Source organism: Polypterus senegalus, chromosome 13 (assembly GCF_016835505.1).
Source record: "Polypterus senegalus isolate Bchr_013 chromosome 13, ASM1683550v1, whole genome shotgun sequence".
Taxonomy (NCBI): Eukaryota; Metazoa; Chordata; class Cladistia; order Polypteriformes; family Polypteridae; genus Polypterus; species Polypterus senegalus.
Genome location: NC_053166.1, coordinates 81,489,521 through 81,508,128, shown reverse-complemented (window position 1 = coordinate 81,508,128; position 18,608 = coordinate 81,489,521). Strand labels below are relative to the sequence as shown.

Genomic DNA, 18,608 nt, shown 5'->3' with positions numbered 1-18,608 from the left:
ATTAAACGATTTTAAGATGAAGTTTATGATGTTCTACTTTAATGACAAAATAAACTAAGTAATTAAAGTGGAAATTTCGAGATTGAAGTTGACATTTCGTGCTTTTTTCCTACTGTGTGCCTTTATTTTTCTCTGTACCCTAATCAGCTTTCATATGACACTCAGACGGTGGGCTGCAACTCGCCTTTTCACGGTGACTTTGATATGTGACAACTTCTTTTTTATTTTGGGCACTGCGCGACTATGTCAGTCGATTAGCTTCCTTTTGTTGTTTATACCACTGTTTAAACCAACAAAAAGTACGTTTTTCCTTGCCTCCACTTGGTATTCGCTGAAATTCTTCCATTTTCCCTCTTGCTTTTTCCATTGTCTTTTCACAGAAGGCTGAGCTTAAGGGCAATTTATATTGATTTGCATATTCATAGAGACGTAATTCTGGGAGGAGTTGGGGGCAGGACAGAAGGCGCGTGCACGAGCGTTACTTTTCATGCTGACTGGGATTTATGGAGCGGAAGAATGTGGAAGTTGAAGTATGCACAGATTCCTGCGTCTAGATTTTTCTGTGTGTAAGCACATTTCGGCTTTTGTGCTTATGTCATGTTATAGTGCGAATTCTACGCACGGCGTTATGCATGAGGCCCCAGAGCTGTCAGTAAACTCCCCTCGGCTCTCTACCTCTAGATTAAATAATTTGTCTATAACTGAGTGTACACTTTCTGTTGAGGACTTTTTTAACCAAATTGAATTACTTCTCCAGAGTCACACTACTATTTTAGCTGATTCCAGTCTGATGCTAATCGTTCAGGTTGTGAGGGCCCCATCACATGGTGGGGTTCCTAGGCATAAAGCTTGTACCATATTCAGTGATATAATCGTGCAAAAGAAATAGAAGCACCTATAGATCTCCATCAACCCGGATGATCAGTGCTGTTTTGCCAAGAGCTTGCTAGCTGTATTAATCGATAGGTACAGAAACAATAAGAAATTGTGTGAACAAGAGGCCCGTCAATTGCACATCAGGGCTGGATTATCACTGGATTAGAAAGTAGCATTTTCAAATTGAAAAATTTCAGCAGCTAATGGGTATTAAATTATTGTCTGGTACCGGGCACCGAACACTAGCGCTTTATTTAAATTTGAAGCGTCTCGTGCCAGAAAACCAAAGAAGGTGTTCCTGTTTTTGCAAAATGAGCATTATTACGGTATTTTGAATCTGAAAGGATTTTTAGGACTTGACTATATCTGCGATTTCTACTACTCGGGATATTCTACCCCGTCACAACACCACTGCGAACATCACTGTGACGTCTATTTATCTACAGACTGCCGAGGGGTTGACGGTGGGGCTTTTTGATTCCCTGATTGCAATCGTTTTTGCCGATCAAGGTTGTGCTTTGAACTCCACAAAATGCGTAAATTTAATGAAAAGACGCGTCAATTTGAAAGCATCTGCGACATCCTTAATGTCTGTGCTCTCTGTTACCAGAGCTACAGCGTGAAAGACGAGTCAAAACCTGACAAGTGTCACCCCAGACACTGTCGCATTTGTAGAGTTGAAATGAAAGAGTCAGATGAAAATCATCAGTGTTTTATTCAAAGCTTACCGCAAAGACCGGTCCACGAAAAGTATGTGTTCTACGATTTTGAGTGCCGTCAAGATGTCAGACCCACATCCCAAATTATATCCACTGCATGCACTGGAACGGTAAATCATGGACTCGGGCCAGTGAGGACTGTGTAGCAAAGGTCTTCGACAGATATCGGCGCCCGAAATACCAAGATTACACGTTCATAGCTCACAATTCTAAGGGGTATGACAACTATTTCTTAATGAAATATCTTGTTGAGAGTGGTCAAACTCCATTTGTTGCAACTCGGGGATGTAAACTAATGTGTTTTATAGACGTAGATTATGACTTGAGATTCATCGACTCGTTGAACTTCTTACCTATGAAATTGAGCAGTATGCCCATAGCCATGGGGTTCCAGGCTCAAAAACAGTACTTTCCCCATTTCTTTAACAACGCTGAAAATCAAATTATATTGGTCCGTACCCAGATCCTAAATATTACGGCATTCAACACATGAGGAGCAAGGAAAGAGAGGAATTTTTGTCTTAGTACAAATTGATTAAACGCAAAACCTTCAACTTTAGACAAGAAATGGCTTACTATTGCAGAAACTACATTGTTATTTTGAGAATAGCTTGCATGGAATTTAGAGACGAAGTGCTCAGGATCGGTATTATTGATCCTTTTAGGTGTATGACCCTAGCTTATTTCTGTCTATCCATGTACAGACAAAATTGCATGTCTAATAAATCAATTGGAATAATTCCGAGTGATAATTACAAAAGCACCCACAAAGCTTATTCTAATGCTTCTATTCGGTGGCTGATGTTTATTTCCGAGAAGGAAAAAATAAACATTCGGCATGCCCTGAATCACGGTGAAGTAAAGATAGGATCATTTTACCCAGATGATTATGCCGAAATTCAGGGTGTGCCGACGGCCTTTGAGTTTGCTGGTTGCTTTTATCATGGTTGTCCAGAGTGCTACAATGCACAAGCCAAACATTCTCTCACAGGTACGTCTTATGCTGATTCGTTTAAAACATTTGATGACAAACTGAAGAAATTGCAAGAAAAATTTAATCTGGCGGTTAGAGTGATTTGGGAGCATGAGTGGGAATGCATGAAAAAGAGGACTTGGAGTTTCAGGATTTCTTAAAGCGATTTGAGTTTCCAGATCCTATCAACCCACGTGATGCCCTGTTTGGAGGGCTCACCAAGGCTATTAAATTATATCATAAGGTGATGAGCAAATTCATTAATGTGATTTTACAAGTCTGTACCCTTACGTCAACAAAACAAAGACCTACCTGATCGGATATCCGAACTTTGTTTTTGATGAGTTTGTAGATCTTGAGCATTAGTTCGGTCTCATTAAAATCACCATGTTAACCCCTCACAAATTGTATTTTCCGGTCCTCCCTTTAAGAATTTGCGGTAAATTGATGTTCACTCTGTGCCATACGTGTGCAGAAATCCAGGCATTAACCAGCCTTTGCTGTCACAATGGTCGGGAAAGGTCTTTAACGGCAACCTGGTGCAGTGTTGAAAATCTAAAGGCATTAGATAAAGGGTACAGAGTTTTAAAAATTCATGACATATGGCACTATGACCAGAGCACCGCAGATTTATTTTCTGATTACATCAAAATTCATCTGAAAGGCAAACAGGAGACCTCTGGTTGGCCATCATGGGCACAGGATGAGGTGTCCCACAAGCACTATGTTAAAGGCTATTTCGAAAAAGAAGGCGTATTATTGGAGCATGAAAACAGAGCCACAAACCCCAAATTTCCAAGTTATTTCTAAATTCTCTTTGGGGAAAATTCGTTCAGAAGCCTAATCAACTTACCACTATGTTTGTTAAACACACCCAAGAATTCTTCGATTACCTGTTCTGAGAGGAGTATCGGGTCTCCTATTTTGGCTTTGTCAGCAACAAAATCGCTCAAGTGCAGTGGAGGTATGCAGATGACAAATACGTTATACCTGGTCTCGTCAATATGGTGATAGCTGCTTTCACAACGGCCTATGCCCGCTTGGAATTGTATGAACTTCACAGCTTTGCTTGGGCAGCACTCGCCGCCGTGACTAGGTGAGTTCACCAGCGAACTAGATCCTGAAGACTTCATAGAAGAATTTGTTTCTGTGGGGCCAAAAATGTATGTGTGCAAAACGATCAAAGGCAATGTTTGTATGAAGGTTAAGGGCATTGCTCTCAATCACGAAACACTTCGATCATTAAACCTATACTCGTTAATGGATCAAGTGCATAGTTTTGTAAACCGCAATATCGCAAAAGAAATAATGGTTCATGGCACTCAGATTCATAGGAACAAAAAAAATCTGACGTTGCAAAACCACCCACTCAGAAAAAGATTCAGAGTGGTGTACAACAAAAGGGCTCAATTGTCTGATTTCACAGCTCTCCCCTATGGATACTAAAGAGGGTTTTGATATTACACTTCAGCACCTGTTCTCAAAAACTGCCTTTGGGCCCTCCTGTTCAGGCAAATCGTATTATGTGAAAAAGCTTTTGGAACACATGGACCATGTGCCTTCTCACCGCCCTGACATGATTTCCAAAAACAAAATTTTTGGAGGGGTTACGTTCTTCCTTAAGCGACGATGAAGTATTGCCGCCTGACAGAGTTAACTTGGTGATCGTCGACGATTTGATGGAACAAGCGAGCCATAGCGAAGAGATAGAGCGGGCCTTCACAAAATATACTCATTACTGGAATTTGTCCATCATATACTTGGTCCAAAATGTATTTTTTTGAAGGCAAGAAAAGTAGAACGATAAATCTGAATGCCAATTACATCACCCTCTTTAAAAACCCTCAAGATATGATGCAAATCACCAATTTAGCAAGCCAAATGTACCCTGGGAGGGTTGCATTTTTCTTGGAGGCCTTTGAGGACTCTATGAGGGCCCCTTACGGTTATCTGTTGGTGGATCTGAAAGCCCATACACCTGACATTCGTTTTGTTTATGTACCGGATTGTTTCCTCCTGCGGTGTACGTCGTGAAAAGATAAAGCCGTATGATTTTCCAAGTCGATTTTAAATTGGCCCTAGTGTGTGCTTGGTGTGTGAGTGTGTTTGTGTGTGTCCTGCGGTGGGTTGGCACCCTGCCCAGGATTGGTTCCTGCCTTGTGCCCTGTGTTGGCTGGGATTGGCTCCAGCAGGCCCCCGTGACCCTGTGTTCGGATTCAGCAGGATGGAAAATGAATGGATGGATGGATTTTCCAAGTATTTGAGAAAGAGTCAGCATGTCGTGCAGAATAAAAAGAAATCTCCCTCTGCATTGGTTTTCCTGTTGCCAAAAGAAAAGCGGTGGTGAGCGAGGCTCCGGACGATTTAATTTACGCTCTGGCCGAAATAATTCTCAATACTTTAAAAGGCAATGTACCACTGAACTTTCAAACAGTTCAAGCTGCTTGAATTAGCATTGTTGCACTGTTAAAATTACTCAGCGATAAAAAACTTACCGTTATAAAGAAAAAAACCCTTTTAAATTAGAAATGGGGGTTTCTCTGAGCCCTATTAAGCACAGCCATTCCTTTCATTACTAGTGTAATAGGTTTGAGAGTTTAAATATGGAATACACGCACAAGATGTACCTGGTACCTCAATAACAAATGGCTCAATTGCAACAGAAAGCCCCAACTTCCAGCGACCTTTTAAGCGCTACGGAAAGTGAACTGGATAAACAAATGAAATTCATACTTGAATGCAATACCCAAGTACCCAAGAAGATCAGGTGTACGATGAGATTTTGAAAAGTGCACCAGTTAAATCAAAGAAATATGCCAAACTTATTTTACAGAAAATGTCGCATAGCACTAATACAGCCTACTATAATGGCTCGCGAAACTTAGTGTTTCATGGAGAGCCTTTAGCCAGTACGAATATGGTCGATCTAATGCGGAGCTTGACCGCCCGTCACAATATACCATCCTATCGGAGACCAAGGGGGTGGAAGGAAGGAAGAAGCAAGGCCATGGCCAATTTGAACATTCTGGCATCTTCCGTGCCAAACCCCTACACGAGAGAACTTCTGGAGAGCTTCAAACCTTCTGTCACTGCCGCTGCTTCCAATATACCTGTTGGCAAGAAAACCAGATCTCGCAAAAAGAATAAATTGACTCCTTATTGAAATGTAAATATATTTTTGTTTAATAAAATATTAAATTTGATTACAGAGTCAGCCTATTCTTTATTAAGATAATTACAGGTCATAGAACTTTTTATACAGGGGTGATCCTGAAAACCTCTAGAAGTGTTCCTAGACAAGGTGCTGACAAATTTTTGAACCATATAATTGTTCTTGGTAACTTCATTAAAATACAGGTTCATGACATATTTATAAGAGCGTTCTTTCCCTCTGTGATGCAGGAAAAAAAATACAGTGTTGCCTGCAAACGGTGGAAAACCAGCTTTGAAGCTGTCAGGAATGGTGAATAATTTCTTTACAGTTTCTGTTTAAAATGTCATATATTTCCTCAGGAAAAAAGTCTGGTGGGCCGCCGTAGGAATCAAAACATTCTCCAGTTCTGTCTTCTCTAAAATGTATTGCCAACAAATGTTCTCCGGGTGGATTTGGAAGGTGAGTATTGACGATGATGATCATGGCCGGGAGATCTGTAAGTATTTTTTCAGGCAGTTTGTCGCATGTCAACACTCTGTAAAACAGATTTTCTGTGTATGGGTTACAGGACATGAGTTTGTTGATCTGCAAGGTGTTCATGCTTTTTAGTAATCATAAAGTATGTTTCTTCTCCGTTTTATTTCAATAATGTTGTCAAAGATGGCATAGACTATTAGATTCACAGTATGGGGTAGGGGTAGCTGAAAGCGGACTTCAAATATCATGTTCATGTTCATATCAGGTTTTCACCAATGAGAAATGGTCTCCGCATTCTTAATCAGGCGTCAAATCAAAGGCGAACAGGGTGTAGCCCCAGGAGAAGTCAGCACGGCTGATGGCTAGAGGCAGGTCTTTCAAATGCTTCCTGGGGAAAACACAAGGTTGTAATTTTCTCGAGTTGTGTTGTTATTAGCAAAATTGGGCTGAAATGGCTTGGCGGGAATCTTCTCTTCATCTAAATAAAAGGCCAGGAACTCCACATTGTTATGCTTGAAATTGAAGGGGTTTCTTGCATAATCCCCTGAAAAGGCATCATTATCCACCATGCCTATGACCATGTACTTGGGCAGCTGACCCAAGAACAGGTTCTCCTGATTGCACACTTGTGTCCTGGCCGGCAAACTGAGAACTTTCACATTCACTCTTTCCATGGGGTACTTGGCATTGGCGGATGTGAGAACGTGGGCGTGCCCTAATTTCACCGCCGCTGAAACTTTAACTTTCTTGACAAAAAGAGCAGACAAAGTGTTTACTTTGTAACGGTCGACATCTTTGGACATCAGACAGAATTAATTTTTGCTTCGCACCATTTTAATTCTGATGTCCACACCGTTTAGAATTAATTTTTCTTCATAAAATAGGTCCGAATGAATATGTCTGAGGTGTTCTACTGTTTCACCCTGGGATGTATAACCATTTCTTTTTTTGAATCCCTCATTTGGACCGTCCTAGGCCGTGTTTTCATATTCGTTGGCTGTGTCTTTGTATAAAAAACCTGCCTCAAATTCAGAATTGAGAGCTTTATTGCTGTAATTAAGCAGTCCCTCCAAAATGGCCCTGTACGGGTAAAGGCTGAAACTCTGTGATATTAAGTGATCTCCCAAGGTCACATCCACTTGTGAAAATAAACCGGCTATCAGATAATTAACAAAGGCTACCTTTGCAAGGGGTGCAGGATTCGTTCCATCGGCCTTGATGATTTTGCATCTGACGTGTTGAAGCATGTTATTCAGGTCCAAGTAGTCTTCACTGTTCCCAGTAATCAGAAACTCTAGCGGCGAGACTTCAGATAGAGCTGAGAGGGTAGGTACCTTAAAATACAGAGTAGATGCTTTTTTCTACACTAGTCTCAGTATAGGGCACGGTAAACAAGTCTAGTTCAGATTTCACACACTCTTGAGACAATCGATGAACGAAAGACATCTTGAGTTAAAATGTTCTTCGATTTGCTTTGTCTGCGGGCACCGGACTTATCCTTGTGGCGAAGAGAAGAAATTGATGTAACAGCTGAACGGCACATCTTTTTGATGATCGGTCCGGCATGTGACCCGGGAGGTCTCTTATGCTTCATTTACCCATTACCATCAGCCCCGAGCACTCTTGTTTTTCTTTGCTTCCTCGAGTCATAGCTCCAGACACGGCCCCAGCCACCACGTCTTTGACAATATTTTTAGCAGCTGATTTAATGTGTGGTTTGACAATTTCGAATCCTCCTTTTCAAGAGAGGCAAAGGCAAAGCTCTTCTAAACAGACCACGAAATATCCCTCCGATCCCAGAACCGTACATCACAGGAGCCCCAGAGAACTCGGGAAATCTGTTGCCAGCAGAATTCATAATAATACAGTATGTGTAAGGGCTAGGGTCCTGGTAAGTTGTCATCTCTCTATTAGTCATGCATACACCGCTTAGCGGGTCAAATGTAACTTGACTGTGATCTTGCCAAACTGAAATGGAACCGATTTGTTCGATCTATCTTTATTTCAATGGTCAAAGTATCAAACTGAGTCTTGCTGACCGGAATGTAGTGTGGCTTGTCATAGGTGATAGTGGTGATCTTATTCTTAATATGTATGCATCACGAGAGGTACATAGCTGCCTCTGACTCTTTGGTGAGACACAATGTCACTGTAGACGTACAAGGTGTAAAACCCCGCTCTGATATCCGCGAGGGAAAGGAGCCGCATTCACAATGCCTATGGGTTTTTCTGAATGAGCTCCTATAATCATTCCCAACTGCCCCCTGACATGAAGAGTTTCATCTTTCGCAGAGTTTACGACGTAGAATCTTTGCTGCAGAGTGCTGTGGCGGAATCTCATTGTATTTTCCGGTATCCTAGTGACTGCTGAACCGGCCTCGATGGATTTTTGGTTCTTTCGTGGCAACGTCATTCATCTTGGATGAATCTTTCTCGATGCTAGAGTAATAGCTTGCAGGAATAATGTAAAACCTGGTTATTCGTGGGGACGCAACGATAAATTTATTATATTTGTCTAGGGTATTCCAGGTGTGCGGATACTGAATTTTAGCCAGTCCAACTTCCCAGTTGCCCTGTAGTTCAATTGGGGCCGCTAATTTGATTGTAATATTAGCAATGGTATTATTAGGGAAAACATCCCTGGAAGAATTGCTGGGAAGAACAATGTAAAAGCTTTTTCTCTCAATTGTAAACACACAGTTAATGAAATACTATTTTTAATTCTCAGTATTTAACGTCTTGCGTGTAGCTTTCAGGGATCCAACTGTTGAACTTTTCAGGCCATCCGAGCCATTTCACCAAAATATGCTTTTTTTCTATTGATATTTTTTTCGCCAAAATTTTTTCAATCCTGAAGACATCTGTACCTCGAATCTTTTGTAACTCAGCATCATAAAAGGACCCTATAATATCTTCGCTGTCATAATCTTTGAGCTTGTAGACAGGCGGATCCCTCTGGACTAGTTCAGAAACTGTAAATACCTCGTCCGTCTGAATATGTTTGTTCATATCCCTTTGTAAAAGGATTCTGGGATTTCGACACTCTCATCGTATCTCCGACTTTGAATTTATATTTTAGGGGTCTGTTGGGTTTAGTTAGGTCATATAATGTTTTAAAGACTTTCCAGGAATTAGAACTATTGACCTCGGCAGGGGCCATTTTTATGCTGCAGTGATAGGTCAGATTATAAGATTTCACCAATTCCTTTAGCAGTTGCAGATAGGAACGGGTATTGTGGGAGCTGAAATAACGCCACATTTTGGTGTTCAGAGTTCAGTTGAATCTCTCAACCTCCGAAGCATTTAATTCACTAGTGGTGATAAAATGTTTTATCCCGTGTTTATTTAGCAAGCTTTGAAATTCCCTATTGAGAAACTCTTTACTGCTATCGGTCTGAAGTTTGACAGGCACTCTACCTTCCTCCAAAATTTCTCAAAAACCCCTTGTCACTTCTTTGCCTGTTTTTGTTTTTCAGAACCCTGACCCAGGAATATTTAGAAAGAATATCTACACAAGTCAATAAATACTTGCAACGTTGGTTATAGTCTGCCAGGTATGTCATATCCGCAAGATTGATCTGCCATTGTCCATCTATATTGGAAACATGCACCTTATTCCTTTTAAAATGGATTCTGGCTGGTTTATGTATCGTGTTGGTGTATTGCTCAGATAACCACTCGGACACCTCTTGATCCCTAATATTATGAACCGGTTGCAAGAGAGCTCTTTTCAAGGATTCTTTACCCCCCCCAAGGACCCCGCTCTCTCAGAGTTATAATATGTTTTTTCCAAGACCTGCTCCATCGCCGGTGAGAAAACAAACACTGACACAACTTATCAACTTAGAAAACATTTATTCAGCAGTCTGAGTTGTTCAGACTGGTACAGCATCAGATTCAGATTTAGCAACAAGTTCTGACACATCAGCATATTCAAGGTCATATTCACCCAAGGGGTTCTTACACACCTCAGGATTAAGGTTACGCTTACAAAACTCATTTGCAATATGGCGGGTTACAGAATAGGAGTGTTCATCCATTTCATAAAATGACTGCATTATAGCATCATGAATAAAGTAGGTCTTTTCAAATTCGCCAACAGACTTTTCAATCACCACATGTGTTTTGTGAAAAGGTATATATTTATAAATACCTCAGAACTTTCACAGCCAGTTGTTGTGTGGTTATAGAGTTGGTAAGATTCAGGCTTTGTAGCCTCAGGCGGGTCCCCAGAAGTTGTTACACCGACAGCAGTGATTTCAGAGTCTGTAGCAGCTGATATGTGGAGAGCTTTAAAAGCTTCAACGAGTGCTGAAATTGCAGGGTCTTCCATCTGGCTCTGGTTGATAACAGGCTGAGTATTTATTGTAAAATGGGAGGGACATGGCTTAGAATAAAGGCGGGGTTTCCATTTCGTCATTGCTTGATTCTGTCGATCTTTCAGACAACTTAGTCTGGTACTCGATCGCCACTTCAGCTTTCAGAAATTCCTACATTGAATACTAAAGACGGCAGGCAGTTTTCCTTTTCAACATCTTCTGATTCTGCCAATGTTTCGGACGACTTAGTCTAACCCTTGTCTGCTGTTTCAACTTGAAGCAACTTGGGCAACAAATGTCTTTTAACACCTTTCAGCCGGTCATTCAAATAGACCCTGCGGATCTGACGCTTTACTGGGGCAATGGTAATAGATTCCATTTCATCACAGAGTCTTAAGAGCCGAAGAAGATGAACCCGCTTTGTATACCCAACTTTCAGAAGGGAGGGGCTTATTTGAATGCGCTCTTTTCACTTGTCAGAGGCAAACAATTCATATCTGGACATGTCAATCAGGCCTTAGGTTCATGGCAAAGTTGTTCTTTTGATATAAAGGGCCTTGGGAGAAGGGGCAGAGAGGGGGAGTGGTGCCAGCCAACAAGCAGGTGTGGACAGAGCAGGGGGCAATGCAGAGGCAGCATCCATCAAAGTGCTCTTGACACAAACCCTGAACCAATCAGGTGGGTGCGTTGGATTAAGGTGGGATCAACACCCATCAAAATGCTCTTGACACAAACCCTGACCAATCAGGATTGTGGGATTAAGGCGGGACCAACACCCATCAAACTGCTTTTGAGACAAACCTTGACCAATCAGGTTGAGGGGTGGGATTAAGGTGGGGTTTGGACAGGATTAGGAGGGGACAGGTTGTAATTCACCAATCACTGGACAGGGGATGGGGCACATTGAAATCCACCAATCACAGGAAAGGGGATGGGTCCATCATTTCATCAATCATTTTTGATTGAGATTTTGCCAAAACCACCCTGACTTAATACTGCTTTGGTTCCTGTTTCATCAATTTATTCCTCCTACCTACAGTCCAATCCAAAAGCAATCAGACCCTTCACGTTTTTACATTTTGAATTGTTACAGCCTTATGCCAAAATCGCCACCTATCAAGCAATACTCTGTACTGTGATATGACAAAATGACCCCAGGATTTTATCAAGTTTTGTCATTCTTTTTTGAAACCAAAATCTTTAATATCACAATGACACAAGTATTCAGACCCTTTGTTTTAACTCTTGAAATCTTCTTCTGCTTCATCCCATTTTATTGATCATCATTGAGATGTTTCTACACCTTGGAGTATGGTAATTTTGAGAAAAGCTACAACAAATCCTGCAGCATGGAAGGTTTCCAAGAGCACATCAGCCTCCATAATTCTTAAATGCAATAAGTTTGGAACAACCATGATTCTTCCTAGAGTTGACTGTGTAGTCCAGCTGAGCAATCGGGGGAGAAAGGCCTTGATAAGAGAGGTAACCATGATGGTTACTCTGGCTGAGCTCTAGAGAACCTTTGCAGTGATCAGAAAAACTTTGAGAAGGACAACCACCACTGTTACACTGCACTAATCAGGGATTTATGGCAAAGTGGATAGATGACAGATGAAAGCCCAGTTGGAGGTTGCACATAGGAGTCTCAGACTATGAGAAATAAGATTCTCTGGTGTGATAAAAGCAAGGCTGAACTATTTGGCCTTAATTCTAGGTGTCACCTCACATCAACTGTGCAATATCATTCCAACAATGAATTATGGTGGATGTAGCTTCATGCTGTGAGGCTGAAGGAAAGGTGAACAGAGTGAAGTGTATAAATATCCTTAAAAAAACCTGTGCCATAGTGTCCTAGACCTTAGACTTTGAGGTTAGTGTCATACCCAGGACAAGGCCCAAGAACTGTAAGAACACCAGAAAATATCACAAAGGGGAGACATGCTATAGAGCGGAGCCCTCAACTGTTCAAGATGATGTTAATTGGTAGAAATAAATATTTAAAACCTGACCATTTGACAAATTGTTTATCAACATTTATCCTGTCACCTGTAGAAAATACAAATAATAAACACAAATTTGTTAATGATAATTTAGGCGTGTGACTCTACTTTTTACCGAGTTTATTGAAATGTTAAATTTAAACCGGGATGTTGTACTACTTGCAATCATATTTAGAAGCAAAAAAAAAAAGCTTAAGACAAAGTAAATAAATAGCATTGATTAATTTCTTTTTAACACTTTATTTTTTAGTCAAGAACATAAGTGGTTATTCATACTGTCCGTTAAAAATATTAACACATCCTCGAGCCACAACCGTTATTTTGTGTCATTGTCTTACCAGCATAATCCAGACTGGGGTCGTATTTTGGTGGGTGGGCCAGGGTGCCAGTCCACCACAAGGCAAACTCACATACACACACTAGACCAAATTTAGCATCACCAATCCACCTAACCTGCATATCTTTGGGCAATGGGAAACCCATGCAAATATGGGGAGAACATACAAACTTCAGCAGAGAGAACCCAGTATGCAAATCCTGACCACCTTACTAAAGAATTTAATTTTGTCAATTTTACTAAACCTTAACACTAAGCACTTACACTGGCAGTGCTGTACCTCAGGACACTCTTCTCTGTTCTGAATGATAATTAACATTTTATTAATATTTGCCCTCCTCCTTTCTCTTTTATTAAAATACATGTAAGAAATATGCTTGAATGGAAAAAAACTAACTTTTTTATTATTATATTGCCATTGTTATTTTGTTTGTGTGTGGCTCCGCTGTCATCATGGTAATAATGGGTCCTAGTGTGGTACAGGTTTTCTTATTTGGGTCCTCGCATAAAAAATTTAAGAACCCCTGACCTATTGAATAAAAACAACTCTGGGTTTATGGCATTGTGAAATTACATATATGTTGGTGGTCCACGGGTTATATGTGGTTGGAAAAGTGGTCCTTGGATGTAAAAAGGTTGTGAAACACTGGTCTAGACATATACTGTAAAGTTCTATTTTAAAGCCCCAACTCTCCAGTGTGCTGATGTGACACAATGTACTGTATGTGCTAAGTCTTAAATCTCTGGCTGGTTTCTTAATCCCTTCCTGCCATATAATGAGGCTGAAGCTAGTTGTACCCCACTTCATGTGGCCTCAAGAAAATTTACATGGGGCTAGAGGTAGCAAATGGGAATGGAAGAATTTAATAAGTTCAGTTAAATTATATCCATCCATTATCCAACCCGTAAATATCCTAATTGTAGGGTCACGGGGGTCTGCAGGAGGCAATCCCAGCCAACACAGGGCACAAGGCAGGAAACAAACCCCAGGCACAGCCAACCCCAGAGTACCTTAAATGATATAGTGTTGTAAATATTTATTTTAATGTTCAATGTAATCCCTAATTCATGGATTAATCATTTTGCAAATAGTGGATATGTCATAAAGATCAATTAAAAAATAAATTCAGGAAAACCCTACACTACACAGCCCAAAATGCTGGAGAAGAAAATTCAATAAGGAAAATGTAAAGTAGAAAAGAGCAGGAAATGAGAGACAGAAGGAGCATCATATCAAAGAGAACGAATGAAGATGGAACCAAAGGCAGAGATAAAAATGCAAATGAAAGAGTGACTGAAAACCAGAGAGTTATATTCAGTATAAGGACTGAAGACGAAGAGAGAGAGAGAGAGAGAGATATGGAGGGAGGGGAGAGGAAGAGATGATGTCATCTTTAGCCATCTGCGAATCAGAAGGAACATGGAAAGCAAGGGAGGGGTGTATCACTGCTGCAGCTCATAACATCACCGGAGCATTGGAGGAGAATTTACTCTGAGGAAGAGACAGGAAAGACGGGAAGCCTCATCTGCAAAGGTAGGCTTATCAATAATTAGATCAGTTAAGTGGCACCCACACACCTTTTAACACAGGAGTGACTAGTATGTAGAATCTCTGATAGTGACATCTTTATTTTCTAAAGTAAAAATGCCTTTCTGGTCTAAGCCAGAACAGACTTTAGTGTGCTGTACCTCTGGGGAACATGTGTTTATTATTATTTGAACCAAAAGTTGCTGGCTTAAAAAGGCATTACTTTGTTGTGTGTGTGTGTGTGTGTTTTTTTTTCTTTTCTTAACTGCATGAATTATCTACAGTGGGGATCTTTAATGAATTATGCTCTTTATATGAACAAGGCAGGGCTGGAAACTGATTTGGGATAATTTAATTTTAATTTCCAGCAGATTGTGCTCAAGTATGCTATTGAACAGCCATACCAATTGGTTTAAGCTGTATATGTGCAGATATGTAAAAAAACCTGAAAGCTGTTGGTGAATGCAAAAATAAGCAAATTAATTTATGAAGCAATTTAAAAGCCTTAAATAAAACCGGTGTGTTCTATTTATTGTTGTTATCATAAAGAAACTAACAAAAAAAAGTCTCCAGTGAGCTTTGCTTAATAGCAAGCACTATTAACTGAAAAACCTGTTGTGGGTTAGTTGTAAATACAGAGCTGATTACAGATGTTGAAATGGTTTTTGCCATTAGTGCTCTGGCAGCAGCCACAAGTTGGCATATTCCATGAATAGGCAAGCCATACTCTTCAAATAATTAACATTGTAATACAGTATGTTAAATTCTCCTCTAACTGCTATCAAGTCTCTTAAATGTACGTGCTACAATGGGTGGAACTAGTGTACTTGTGAAGATTAACTGTAAAATATTAATTTGTCAGGAGGATATTCTCTTAAGGATTGTAAAATATAATTTCAAATGCTCTAATGTGATCGCATGATCCGTTTGCACGAAGCAAGAATATTGATGTTTCTGACAAAAGGAAGCTGCTTTCTCTATTATATACACTTGTGGTCAATTGTAATGCAGCTTACAGCTTGGTGATGTATTATTTATATATTAATGTAACACAGTATTTTATTTTTTATCTGGTTAAACGGCAAACCCTAAGAATGACAAACGGGGCACCTTAAACCACGTTTTGCGGCATCTCCCGCATGGGTGAGGCGCGGGGCTGGAATCGCATCTTCCAGCGCAGCACAATAAGTTACTGGCAGCTGCCATTATGGTCTCTGATGAGGACTGCAGTGATAGACGGCGTTCAGTCTTGGTAATATTTGAGCCGCACGGAAATCGTGTTACGCCTAAGGCTGTAGTGCGTTAATGAAAAAATCGCGCCTTTCTTATTGCTTCGCGGATGTAATTGCATTTTGCTGAATTGATTTCTGTGCTGTGCTCCGTTTAAATCACGTCTGTATTTCATTGAAACGTGCGCTACGTAAACCCAGTGGCGAGTGGGCTCTGTTCGACAATGAAGCTGATGAGCTACCCACTCTCGTTGCCGAACGACCGCATCACCTAATTAGAAGCGTGCATCCTCGAGCCAGGTCGATCAGGTGTGTGTCCGACGAGCGGCGAGAAGTCAGGTGCACCTGCCGCGAAACAAGCAGAGAACGGTAAGGATGTTTGGGGCACCGAATGTAATACAGACACAGAGGTGACATCCACAAGCCGGAGGGGCACGTGAGGTGAGGGTGTGGCGTCTGCCAGGACAAACCGGAAGTCGGATATGCATGGAAAGGTGGGGTGGCTGAAACGGGACCCCTGAGTGGGTAGCGGAAGGCAAAGTGATGTCCAAACCTCGTGTCGCATGCACGAAGGGATTCTAATGAGGGTCCTGGCAATGTTAAAATGTGAGAAGTGGGCGGAGAGAGGCCAGGTCATTGGGCTTGGAAAGGTGTGGCGCGGGTACGGAGGGATGCAAAGGATTGTGCTGGCGCACGACAGGTGGAAGAAAAGGCTGAGCGCTTATGCGGCGGCACACGTGTATAGAGAACGACATTATTGCCTCCAATGAAAAAATAAAATATGGAAAATAGTAAATGAAACAGCGCAGCTCGTAGTGAGCACCCATAACTGAAAAGGAGCTGCGAACCCGAGCGGGTGGGGGTTGGAGTGGAAGGGTAATGAAAGAATTTCCCTAGGCTGCAGTTGTCAAGGGATACCCCTGGTCGTCGGTGGTATTTATTGATTTACTTACGGCTATATATTTCATTCAGTGGTTGATTGATCGGAATGTTTTTGTTGTCCCGTTTAGGAGAAGTCCCCATTCCGGTCATAGCGAAAGCTAAACGCACGTTTCCGCGCATCCGCCCAGACTCCGTGCTCACCGCAGTGGGTGATGCAGTGAATTGCTGTTAATGGTTAGTCGTGATTTCAGATTCTTATGGATTGCTTCAGTTTGCTTATGTTTTCAATCGCGTTTTTTTTCTTTGTTTTTCATATCTTGATTAGAAATCTTTATATAACGTCTACCAGTTGAATAACTTTAATTCACCTGAGACAGTAATCATTTTTACACTGGTATTTTTTTTTTTTTTTGTAGATGCGCGTCCATTACTAATCAATCGTGAAAGCTTTAATGGCTTCGGTACACTGAAGCTCTTAGCATTACCAAGTCACCGAGATCAGTATTTAAAAATAGGCATTGAACTGAGATTAAAATAACGTGTATGAAACTGTACACTACATGTACTTTTAATTCGTGACATCCCAGGTAGCAAGTCCATATACTTCCCAAAATGTGTTTTATTGAGGACCATCCAGTTGTGCACCCAAGAATCAAATGGGGCCCATGTGTTTTAGTACATTGTTACTGATTGTCTAGTCCAGGGATGCTGGGAGCGTAAAAAAAACCTGGAATGTTTGGGGACTGTGAGGACAGGGTTAGAAACCCCTGGACTAGGTGACATGCACCTACACTTGAAGCAATCTTTTAAAATAATGAAAGATTTATTAACTTACATTTACTTTTTTGGCTGGCACCTTTATCCAAGTGAACCTACAACATGTGAAATACGGACAGGGTTGGGAAGCCTTGCTTTAGATAACATACACCAAAGCTTGAAGCAGCCATTTAAAATAAGGAAAGATTAACTTACATTTCAATATATGGCTGACACCTCTATTCAAGTAAACTTACAATGTTTAAATACAGATTTTCCAAGTGAAGTGACATGTTGATGGCCACATCGTGTCAACTTCAAACCAAAGCCTTAGCCACTACACCACACCCCCAGCCTTAAACCAAGATTTAAAAGAACATCAAAGCATTTTCTTACATTTACGTTTTGTCAAACTTGAAATGTTTTTTAAATTGCAGCAAATATTATACCAAAAAACGGAGCACTCAAAGTTACAAATCCTCTTGAATTTACAGGAAATATAATTTAACTCGTGACCTTTTTGGTGCACAATTAGGTGCATTTTAAATTAAATTTTGCATCTGACAAGTTAAATGTAAAAATGCCTTGATTTTATTTTAGTAAGTTTTAGTTTAAGTGTGATGTAGTGGTTGAAACCGTGGGTTCAAATCCAGCTACTGATACTTTGTGTCAATCCACATATCATTTTAATGGCCTGTGCTCCAATCGTAAACATAAAAGAAATGTAACAAAAGTTTTTGAAATGTTGTAAGTTTAATTTGTGATTCCAAACTATTTCAGTGTGTGTGAGTGAGCATGTGGGTGTGAGGTGCTCTTTAATAGACTGGCAGCCCATTAAGACTGATGCTTTATGCTCCATTCTGCTGGCTTACAGCAACCCTGAGCTAGATGTGTGGCTTAGAAATGGATTTTTAACATTTGTTGGTTTCCTGGTTCAAAATACAAACTTTGTAATTTAATGGTTTATGTACTGAATTTTCTTTTGTATTTCTCTAAATGTGAACACTCAAAACTTTGAGACTGTAAAATCATACATTCCAGAAAACACAGTATGATGCAGCATCCATTACTTAATCCATTGTCGGACATGCATAATCCAATAATAAGATTGCAAGAGTCTGGAGAATGTTCCAGCAGCACTTAGTGTAAGCCAGGAGCCAGCCATGGTCAAAGTTAAAGTGTCTGATTAACATCTTTAGGGTGGTACCCAGGCAGGAGCTTGTGAATGTGCTATTCTGTGCAGATAGTGGTGGAGGCCAGGAATCAAACCCTGTCTCCTGTTGATGCAAGGCAGCAGCACTAAATACCTCATTGCCATGCCATCCTTTTTTGTACCATCAAAATTAATTTCCTAAATG

General features: G+C 40.7%; 1 protein-coding gene across 4 annotated transcripts in view; it reads left to right on the top strand.

Annotated features, from left to right (window-relative positions):
• Positions 1 to 14,323: 14,323 nt before the first annotated feature.
• l1cama (L1 cell adhesion molecule, paralog a) overlaps positions 14,324 to 18,608 on the top strand; it is a 194,280-nt gene continuing 189,995 nt past the window's right edge. For 3 of the 4 annotated variants that reach the window (XM_039775651.1, XM_039775650.1, XM_039775647.1), the window contains exon 1: positions 14,324 to 14,389. The gene's annotated coding sequence lies outside the window, so the exon portion shown is untranslated. Of the gene's footprint in view, positions 14,390 to 15,768; positions 15,982 to 18,608 lie in introns of those variants that run through there. The other variant, XM_039775648.1, reaches the window with a different exon arrangement.